Source organism: Tupaia chinensis, unplaced genomic scaffold (assembly GCF_000334495.1).
Source record: "Tupaia chinensis unplaced genomic scaffold, TupChi_1.0 Scaffold144255_1, whole genome shotgun sequence".
In the NCBI taxonomy this organism is placed as follows: Eukaryota; Metazoa; Chordata; class Mammalia; order Scandentia; family Tupaiidae; genus Tupaia; species Tupaia belangeri.
This window is the reverse complement of record NW_006204113.1, coordinates 2351988-2362304: the sequence shown is the minus strand read 5'-3', so window position 1 is coordinate 2362304 and position 10317 is coordinate 2351988.

The window sequence follows — 10317 nt, the reverse complement described above, 5'->3', positions numbered from 1 at the left end:
TGTTTTGTGGGGGGTGAAAAGAAAATAAAAAAAAAAAAAAAAAAAAAAACCTTTGGAGGACAAACCATTAAAAAAAAAAAAATTCAGCCATCTTAACCACCACACCACTGGCTGCCCCCCCGCCCATTTATTAATATAGCTCCTTAAGTCTCTGCTTCCTCTTTAAATTTTAAATAAAAAGCTTTTGTCTTGGGACCAGCAGTTAGCATAATGGCTATGTCGCTGGACTCCCACATAGTCGACCGCGGGTCGAGTCCCAGACGCGGCTTAAACTCACGTGGGGCGCGTGTGTGTGTGTGTGCCCAAGATCCCGCAAGGAGAATGGAGGAGAAGGGATTGCGGCGTGACTATCCCCCCGGGGAGTGATTTCTCGCTTTCTATCTCTCTGTCTCTGTCTGGTGAGCGCTCGAGCCCTATAGCAAAAACCTCTCCAAAAAAAGAAAAGAGAAAGAAAAGCTTTTGTCTTGGGGCCAGCAGGTGGTATAGTGGTAAAGGTGTTGAACTCCCACATGGCTGACTTCAGTTCGAGTCCTGGACTCAACTGCTTGAAAATTACACTGGGAGCATATGCGCGTGTTCCCAAAATCCCAAGAGGAGAACGGAGCGGAAGGGACTGTGGCATGACTATCCCCCCCAAGGGGTGATTTCTCACTTTCCCTCTCTTTCACTCTCTGTCTCTCTCCAGCAAGAGCATATGCCCTATGGCATAAACCTAGAAAAAAAGTTTGTGTCTTATTTATCAACTCATTTTTTTCTTTTATTTATATATTTATCGACTAATGCATATCATGTAGCTAGTAAGTTCTAAGCATGTGGAACCACAATATTGAATCAAAGTTTCCCCCCAAAACTTACTAATAAGGAAGTTAGCAAATGTATACACAAACAACTATACAATATGGGATAAAACAAACCTCTTAAAAAGAAGTACAAATAAAGTAGAAGAACTAAGGAAAGTTTCATGGTCTTTGAGTTGATCCTGAAAAGTACAGGTTTTAGATAGTGGGTCAGCCAGGTGGTGTGGTGGTGAAGGCAGCTGGATCCCACATGGCTGACTACAGTTGTAGTCCTGGACCCGGCAACTTAGAAAAACATGCTAGGCTCATGTGCCCAAATCCTGAGAGGAGGATGGAGGAGAGGACTGTCATGTGGCCATCCCCCAGGGTGAGCTCTCTCTCTTTCTCAGTGTCTCTGGCAAGCACACATGCCCTATAGCAAACAAAAAAAGAAAGAAAGAAAAGAAAAGGAAAAAAATGGTTTTAGATATGCAGTGGGAGGTATTAGTCTGCTCAAAACAACAGAAGTGCATTTTCTCAATGTTCTGGAGGTAAAACGCCCCAGATCAAGCCCAGCACTGTGGGTGACGGCCTTCTTCCTGGCTTGCAACTGACCACTTCATCCTCACGTGACCAGCCCTCCATGCATGTATGGAGACAGCCAGCTCTTTCTGGTGTCGCCTCGTAGGATGCTAATCCAATTGGATCAGGGCCCCATCCTTAGCGCCTCTCTGAACCTCATTTACTTCCTTAGAAGTTCCATCTCCACACATGGTCCCACTGGGGGTTAGGGCTTCAATATAAGAATTTGGGGCCAACGGGACCAGCAGTTAGCATAATGGCTATGTCACTGGACTCCCATGTAGTCAACTGCGGTTCAAGTCACAGACCCAGTGGCTTAAACTCACGCCAGGTGCGTGTGCGTGTGTGCCCAAGATCCCGAGAGGAGAATGGAGAAGGAATTGCGGCGTGGCCATCCCCCCTAGGGGGGTGATTTCTCACTTCCTGTCTCTATGTCTCTCTCTGTCTTTCTGGAGAGCGCATGTGCACTATAGCAAAAATCTCTCAAAAAAAAAAATAAAGAATTTGGGGCCAACAGGTGGTATGGCGGTTAAAGGTGCTAGATTCCCATGTGGCTGACTGTGGTTTGAGTCCTGGACCTGGCGGCTTGCTTTCTCCCTTTCCCTTTCTCTCTCTCTGTCTCTTTCTGGTCAAATTGAAAAATAATAATAACAAATGGGATGAATGGAATTAAATAAATAAATAATTCTTTAAGATATAAAATAATTTGGGGGGGCGACCCACAGATAGCATAATGGTTACGTTGCTAGACTCCCATGTAGTCAACGACAGTTTGAGTCCTGGACCCGGAGCCTTAAAACTCATCCTGGCAGGACTAGCAGTTGGCATAATGGCTATGTCACTGGACTCCCATGTAGTCAACTACAGTTCGAATCCCCAACCTGGTGGCCTAAACTCATGCCAGGTGCGTGTATGTGTGTGCCCAGGATCCCGAGGAGAGTGGAAGAGAAGGGATTGCAGGGTGGCCATCCCCTCCCGGGGGGGGGGGTGATTTCTCACTTTCTGTCTCTCTGTCTCTTTCTTGTAAGCACATACTCCCCAAAAAAAAAAAAAAAAAAAAAAAAAAAACCTCATGCTGGGTGTGTGTGCATACATGCCTAAAATGCTGAGAGGAGAATGGAGGAGAAGGGGTTGCAGTGTGACCATCCCCCCAGGGGGTGATTTCTGTCTCTCTGTCTCTCCAGCAAGTGCACATACTCTATAAAAAATCTCTCTAAAAAAACAACAAAAAATGTTGCAGGGCACAAGCATCCAGTCTATCACAAAGAGATTTTAAAAAGAAAAAAGCGTGGGCAGGGACCAGCAGTTAGCGTAATGGCTATGTCACTGGACTCCCATGTAGTCAACCACGGTTCGCGTCCTGGACCCGGTGGCTTAAAACTCACACCAGGTACATGTGCGTGCGTGCCCAAGATCCCGAGAGGAGAATGGAGAAGGGACTGTGGCATGGCCATCCCCCTGGGGGGTGATTTCTCGCTTTCTGTCTCTCTGTCTCTCTCTGTCTGTCTGGTGAGCGCACGCGCCCTGTAGCAAAAACCTCTAAAAAAAGAAAAAGCAAAAGAGTGGGCTGGCAGGTGGCATGGTGGTTGGGGCACTGGACTCCCACATGACTGATCACAGTTAAAGTCCTGGGCCTGGTGGCTTGTTTTCTCACTTTCCCTCTCTCTGTCTCTCTCTCTATAGTCAAAAAAATTTTTAAATAATAAGGGATAAAATTAGATTAAAAGGAGCTGGCAGATGTCATGGGGGTTAAGATTCTGGACTCCCACATGGCTATCCATGGTTCAAGTCCTTGACCTGGTGGATTGCTTTCTCATTTTCCCTCTCTCTCTCCCTCTCTGGTCAAATTAAAAAATAACAGTAATAATAAATACAATTAAATAAATAATTCTTTTTTTAAAATATATTACAGGGAACCAGCAGTTAGCGTAATGGCTATGTCGCTGGACTCCCACGTAGTCGACCGCGGTTCGTGTCCCGGACCCGGTGGCTTAGGACCCGGTGGCTTAAAACTCACGCCGGGCGCGTGTGCGTGCGTGCCCAAGATCCCGAGAGGAGAATGGAGGAGAAGGGATTGCGGCGTGACCATCCCCCCTGGGGGGTGATTTCTCGCTTTCTGTCTCTATGTCTCTCTCTGTCTGTCTGGCGAGCGCACGTGCCCTACAGTGAAAATCTCTCCAAAACAAAAATATATTACAGAAAAAGGAAATAATGGGCTATCTAGTGGTATGGTGCTTGACAGCTGGATCCTACATGGCTGACTGCATGGTTCAAGTCCTGGACCTGGCACCTTAAGGAATACACTGGGCCTGAGCGACTGTCTGCCCAAAATCTGGAAAGGAAAAATGGAGGAGAGGAGATTGCAGCATAATCATTCCCCACGGGTGATGCTTTCTCACTTTCCCTCTCTCCAGCAAGCACGTGGGCCGTCTGGCAAATTAGAAACAGATTAAATAAAGAGGAAGGGTATCTTAATGGAGGGAAAAGTGTGAGATGAAATTGGAAAGACAACAGCATTTTTGGAACACCATGTTGCTGAATGTGGTTCTAGAGCCCATGAAGAGAACAGCAGGAGTAATGTCAGAAAGTTGGTTGGGGCTGGTGAGTCAAATGCTATGTTTAAGAGTTTAGATTTCATTCTGTAGGCATTTGAAATTAAAATAAAATTCTTTTTTTTAAAAATTATTTATTTACTGAATTCCATGTGTTATTATCATTATGATGTTTTAATTTGACCAGACAGAGACAGAGAAAGAAAGGGAAAATGAGAGAGCAAGCTACCAAGTCTGGGACTCAAACCATGGTCGGCCATGTGGGAATCCAGCGTCTTTACCACCATACCACCTGCCAGCCCAAGGAATTAAAAAAAGGCTAAGTAGAAGAGATGTATTGTAGGCAGACTGACCTAACGGGTACTGTGTAGTGACTCTGAGGCCTTGCCTATTAGGGAACTCCACGCACAGTAAGAAAAATCCTTCACAGTTCACACAACGCGTGCTCATATGTCACCGTGGACTGATCTTGACAATTAGGACGAAGGGAAACACCGCTTCTCTAGCCACATACAAGACAAAGAAAGAAGATAAGTTTGCCTCATGCCACAGGAGCCCCAGGAAACCACGATGGGACACCACAGCGTCTGTTCAGGAAGTCTCGCCTAGATCGGTTACTGCCACAGTAGTCTCTGTGGTAACCGTGGAACTGAGAGCAAACGTCGGTTCTCGGTTCTCACGTGGCCCGGACATCTGGTCATAGGTCAGATTTTCTGATTTCTTTTCTTTTTAAGGTTTTTGCCATAAGGCACATGCACTCACCAGAGAGAGACAGAGAGAAACAGAGATAGGGAAAGTGAGAAATCACCCCTCAGGGACGATGGCAACGCCACAATCCCTTCTTCTCTCAGGATTTTGGGCCCAGCATGGTTTTTCTTTTCTTTTCTTTTCTTTTCTTTTCTTTCAATTTTTGTTTGTTTGTTTTGAGAGAGAGATTTTTGCTATAGGGCACATGCACTTGCTGGAGAGACAAAGAGACAGAAAGTGAGAAATTGTGCCCCAGGGGGGATGGCCAGGCCACAATCCCCTCTCCATTCTCCTCTTGGGATCTTGGGCACGCACGCACACGCGCCTGGCATGAGTTTTAGCCATCAGGTCCAGGACTTGAACTGGAGTCAACTACGTGGAAGTCCAGCAACGTAACCATTATGCCATCTGCTGGTCCCTCGAGAGAGATTTTTGCTATAGGACATGCACTCACCAGAGAGACAGAGAGAAACGGGGAGACAGAAAGTGAGAAAGCACCCCCTGGGGGATGCCCACACTGCAATTCCTTCTCCTTCACTCTCCTCTAGGGATTTTGGCCACACATGCACATGGATGTGGCATGAGATTTAAGCTGCCGGGTCCAGGACTTGAACTGTAGCCAATTATGTGGGAGTCCAGTGATGTAACCATTAAGCCATCTGCTGGTCCCCCAGCATGATTTTCAAGCTGCTAGGTCCAGCATGATTTTCAAGCTGCTCAAACCATAGTTGAACCTTGAACCTTTCCCTTTCTTTCTCTTTGCCTATGTCTGGCAAGTGCATGCCCTCTCTGGCAAAAAAAAAAAAAAAAAAAGAAAGAAAGAAAGAAAGAAAAAAGGGCAAAAAACAAATGTACAGTATAATAGCTGACAAAAATAGAACTCTTTTGATAGGGTAAAAAGGATACTATTAATAATTAACCTGGTTACAAGCTTAAACTGGGACAGTCCCAGGCAAAGACTATATTCACTTAATAATTTTTTTAATTTTGTTTTGTTTTTAATATAGTTTAATTGAACAGAGAACAATTAGCAAATCAAGCAGCCCCAGAACTGGTTCTGAGGAATTTCAGGTTATAATAATTTATAACAGTAATTAGTCCAGGGCCCAATAGATGGTGTAATGGTTACATCACTGAACTCCCATGTAGTTGACCATGGTTCGAGTCGCAGACCTGGTGGCTTGACACTCATGCAGGGCGCGTGTGCATGCATGCCCAAAATCCCAATAGGACAATGGAGGAGAGGGGATTGCATCATGGCCATCCCCTTGGGTGGGTGAGTTCTCGCTTTCTGTCTCTCCAGTGAGTGCACGCACGCTATAGCAAAAACCTCTCTAAAAATAATAATAGAGGTCAGCAAGCGGCATGGCGAAGAGCACTGGATTCCCACGTGGCCGACTGCAGTTCGAGTCCCAGACCTGGTGGCTTGCTTTCTCACTTTCTATCTCTTTTTCTCTACCTCTCTGGTCAAAATAAAAATAAATAAGTAAATAAATAAAGTTAAATAATTCTTAAAAAAAATAATTAGTCCAAGAAGTCCTATATATTCCTCCTAGATCAGAACCCTCGCCCTCCACTCTGGACAATCTGTTCTCCATTCTCCTCCTGGGGTCTTGGGCATGCATGCAAATGGGCCCGCCATGATTTTCAAACCACTGGGTCCAGGATTCAAACCACAGTCAGCCATGTGGGAGTCTAGCACCCAGCCATGTGACAGTCTAGTGCCTTAACCACTCCACCATCTGCAGGCCCTGTGATTTCCCTTCTCATTGCTGTATTTTAAATGTAAGGCTTCCCTAAAGGAGAGCAGGGATGAGCCACAGAGCACAATGGTATAGGGGTCAGAAGACCTCATTGTGGTCTAGAGTCCAGTCCTCAGCAGATTGTAATCCTATCATGCAAATCATTGAGGTATACTTAGCATCAGTTTACTCCTCTGTAAAATAGGAAAACTAAGCATCGTGAGGGAGTTACAGATAATTCTTTTGGTAAAGAAATTCAGGATATTTGGCACAGTTTATATCCGTACAAAGTGATGAACCTGGGCAGGCCAAGTGACATGTTGGTTAAGGTGGCTAGATCTCACATGGCTGATGGCATGGTTCAAGTCCTGGACCTGTTGGCTTGAGAAACACGCTGGGTGTTTTGTTTTGTTTTGTGCGTGCATGCCCAAAATCCTGAGAGAATGGAGAAGAAGGGATGTGGTGTGGCCATCCCACATGGGGGGCGATTTCTCACTTTTCATCTCTCTCACTCTCTCTGTCTCTCCCTGGTGAGACACACACCCTTCAGCAAAAACTAAAATAAAATTCAAAAAGTGATGAATCTTCTGATTTCCATCAGAAATGGCCCTTTTTATAGGGCTGTGTTGGCTTCATGGGCTCCTGTTACATTATTTAGAAGCAAAAATAAGTACCTCTTTCATAGCATTTCCTTAGTTAGATCCAGATGAAAAGAATAATACAGTTCATTTAAGGAAAGAAAGTAAGGACAGCTAATAAAAGATTAACTACCAAGCCTAGAAGCCACACAAGTCATTCTGCACTTGCTGTGCGAACCTTCCCCCCCTGGCAATTTGACATTTGGGGTTTTTCTTTCCAGCGGACGCTCATTTAATATTCACAAAGAAAGCGCCATGCTGGAGGCTCGCTGACTCTGGGAGCAGAGTGCAGCCACTGCACCTGACACAATTAGGCTCTGAGTCATATGTCAGATTACCATAAGCAGAGCCAGCCCTTTGATTCCCTCCCGCGAGCATCCCTGCGGAGCTCCACGTGCCCTTCTTGGCTGCTGCTTGTAATGAATTAAATATGTTGGAGCCATAGATGAGGCCATTGACCTGCCATCATTCGAACTGCAATGGAAAACAACCTCACTTGTAACTTGGATGAAACTGCGCAAGTTCTAAACCTAAAACAAGGGTCATAAACTCAAAATCCTACAGGGTCAGTGAAGATGATCAGGTAGGAATGATGGCAAACTGCCTACAGGGCACCCTCCACCTGAAGGGGAAGCAGAGCTCAGCCCTCACCATCTCACCTCTGCAGACATGCAGGGCTGGTGTTGTCAGCATTTCCAGTTTTTCACGAGAAGCCAGAAATTGGGGCCGGCAGGCGGCCTGGTGGTCAGGGGGTGCTGGACTCCCACATGGCTGACTACGTTTTGAGTCCCAGACCTGGCAGCTTGCTTTATCTCTCTCTCTCTGTGTCTCACCCTAGTCAAACTGAAAATAACAATAATGATAAATAAAATAAAATAAAAAAGGAAATAATTCTAAAAAAAAGAGAGAGGGATGAAAGAGAAGCCAGGAATTAATTTTTTTTTTGAGAGATTTTTGCTATAGGGAGTGTGTGCTCACCAGAAAGACAGAGAGACAGAGACAGAAAGTGAGAAATCACCCTGCAGGGGGGATGGGCACGCCTCAATCCCTTCTTCTCCATTCTCATCTCAGGATCTTGGGCATACACACACGTGCGCCCAATGTGAGTTTAAGCCACTGGGTGCAAGACTTGAACCACAGTCAACTACATGGGAGTTCAGCAACATAGCCATTATGCCAACTGCTGGACCCCAGAAATTAATTTTCATACATAAAATCGTCTGATTTATAAATGTGAGCAACTAATTCAAAAAATTTAAAAACACTGGGATCTCTGCAGATTCTAGATCCATAAATCTGTTTCTAAACCTGAAAGGGAATTTAGAATATTCTAAGTTCCATACCTTGTTTAACAGATGGGGTGGACAAGTGATGTTTTATGGGCAGATAACCAGCTCAGCAGCAGAGCCACATCTAGAAAGAACACCTGCTTTCTTTCTCCTGCATCTCTTTCCATTCCACCAATGAGAAAGTAAATGATTTGAGACCTAGTTAAAAAGCTAGCAGAGGGGGCTGGCAAGTGGTGTGGTGGTTAAGGACACTGGACTCCCACATGGCCGACCATGGTTCAAATCCTGGACCTGATGGCTTGTTTCCTCACTTTCCGTCTCTCTTTTTCTCACCCTGTCCCTCTCTGGTCAAAATTAAATAAATTGAAGTTAAATAAAATAATTCTTAAAAAAAAAAAAAAAAAAAGCAAAGCTATCAGAGTCAGACCAGCAGGTGACGTGAAGGTTAAGGTACTGAACCCCACATGATTGACTATATGGTTCAAGTCCCAGACCCAGTGGCTTGAAATCACACCAGGCATGTGTGTGTGTGCCCAAAATCCTGAGAGGAGACTGGAGGAGAAGGGATTGCAGGTGGCCATCCCCTCTGGGGGGATTTCTTATTCTCTCTCTCTCTCTCTGGTGAGTATACATGCCCTATAGCAAAAATTAAAGTTAAACAAACAAACAAACAAAAATCCTAGCAGTCCTGGTGTTTTACAGTGTGCTCAGAACACCATTGACTCACTGTTCTACTTCTTCACTCTCTGGGGCTCTGGGCAACGTCACGGAGACTGTGCTCCCGGAGGAGGCAGTGGAGTAGCAGTAGAGCAGCCGTTTTAGTTCCACGTTGATTTTCCCTTCACCTGGAGCCTATCTTCGTAGCACAGCCCTGCTCCATGTGGGCGGTGGGCACACTCCCACTGGGGAAGGGGATTGGCATGAGTGTCAGTCCAGGACAAGCAAGGCTCGTTCAGCTGGAGAAGATGAAGTACAAAACCTGCATTCACACAGCACGCCCATTCACCTCAGTGGGAGCTGTGCTTACAGGAATTGCAGGGTCAGCAGTTGAATAGAGGCTGGAATGAAGCAGGCAAGCTCAAGTCATAGGTTATTCTTCGGGTTGTATAATTCCAGCTTCCTATTTGAAAAAGAGTTCATTTTTAAACTAGTGAGATCTCCCTCGACTGACTCTTAGGGCAGGGTCTACAAAAGAACCTTTGTTTGTACCCAAATCGTGGTGCGCGGTTGAAGCAACTTGGCAAATCGCTGAAGTTAGGGCAGGTGCCAACGAGGTTTAGAAAACACGCTCGGCTGCTTTTGTCCCGTTGGCCCCAGGGTTCATAATATTCCACGTTAGCAACCAGTGCCTAGAACAGTTCCTGGTGCACAGTAGGCACTTAATTACCATTTAGTGAATGACTAAAAGACTCAGTTAGCAGAATTCCCAACCAACACGGGCCGAATTCATGACTACCTTGGCTGCTTCCTTGGAGCGGACCCAGGAAAGGGCTAGGATGAACGGGGAGGAGCAGCTTCTGCTGCTGTTTGGCACAAAGCCATGCCCTTCCCAGCTCTGCACAGCAGGAGGTGAGGCAGGACCTGTTCAGCCCACTGCTGGGCTCTCCCTCTTAGGTAAGCTGCAGAACCTCTGCAGACCTCCATGATTTTTAAATCCTCTCCCGTGATGATGATAAAATAATCAATTAGGAGAAAAGCTGCTCTTTAAACTCATTAATCTTTTTTCTCCCATAGGGTGCATGCTCTGGGAAAGTGAGAAATCACTGCCTGGAGGGTGGCCATGCCACAGTCCCCTCTCCTCCATGGTCCTTGGGATTTCGGGCATGTTTGCACACGCACTTGCTGTGATTGTACAAGGTAATGGCCCCAAGACTCGAACTGAGCCACGGGATCCAGCACCTTAACCACCATGCTACCTGCTGGCCCCTCATTATTGTCTTTTTAAAAGTGTGGCTGGGGGGGGGGGGAAAGCAGGTAGCGTAAAGGGGAGG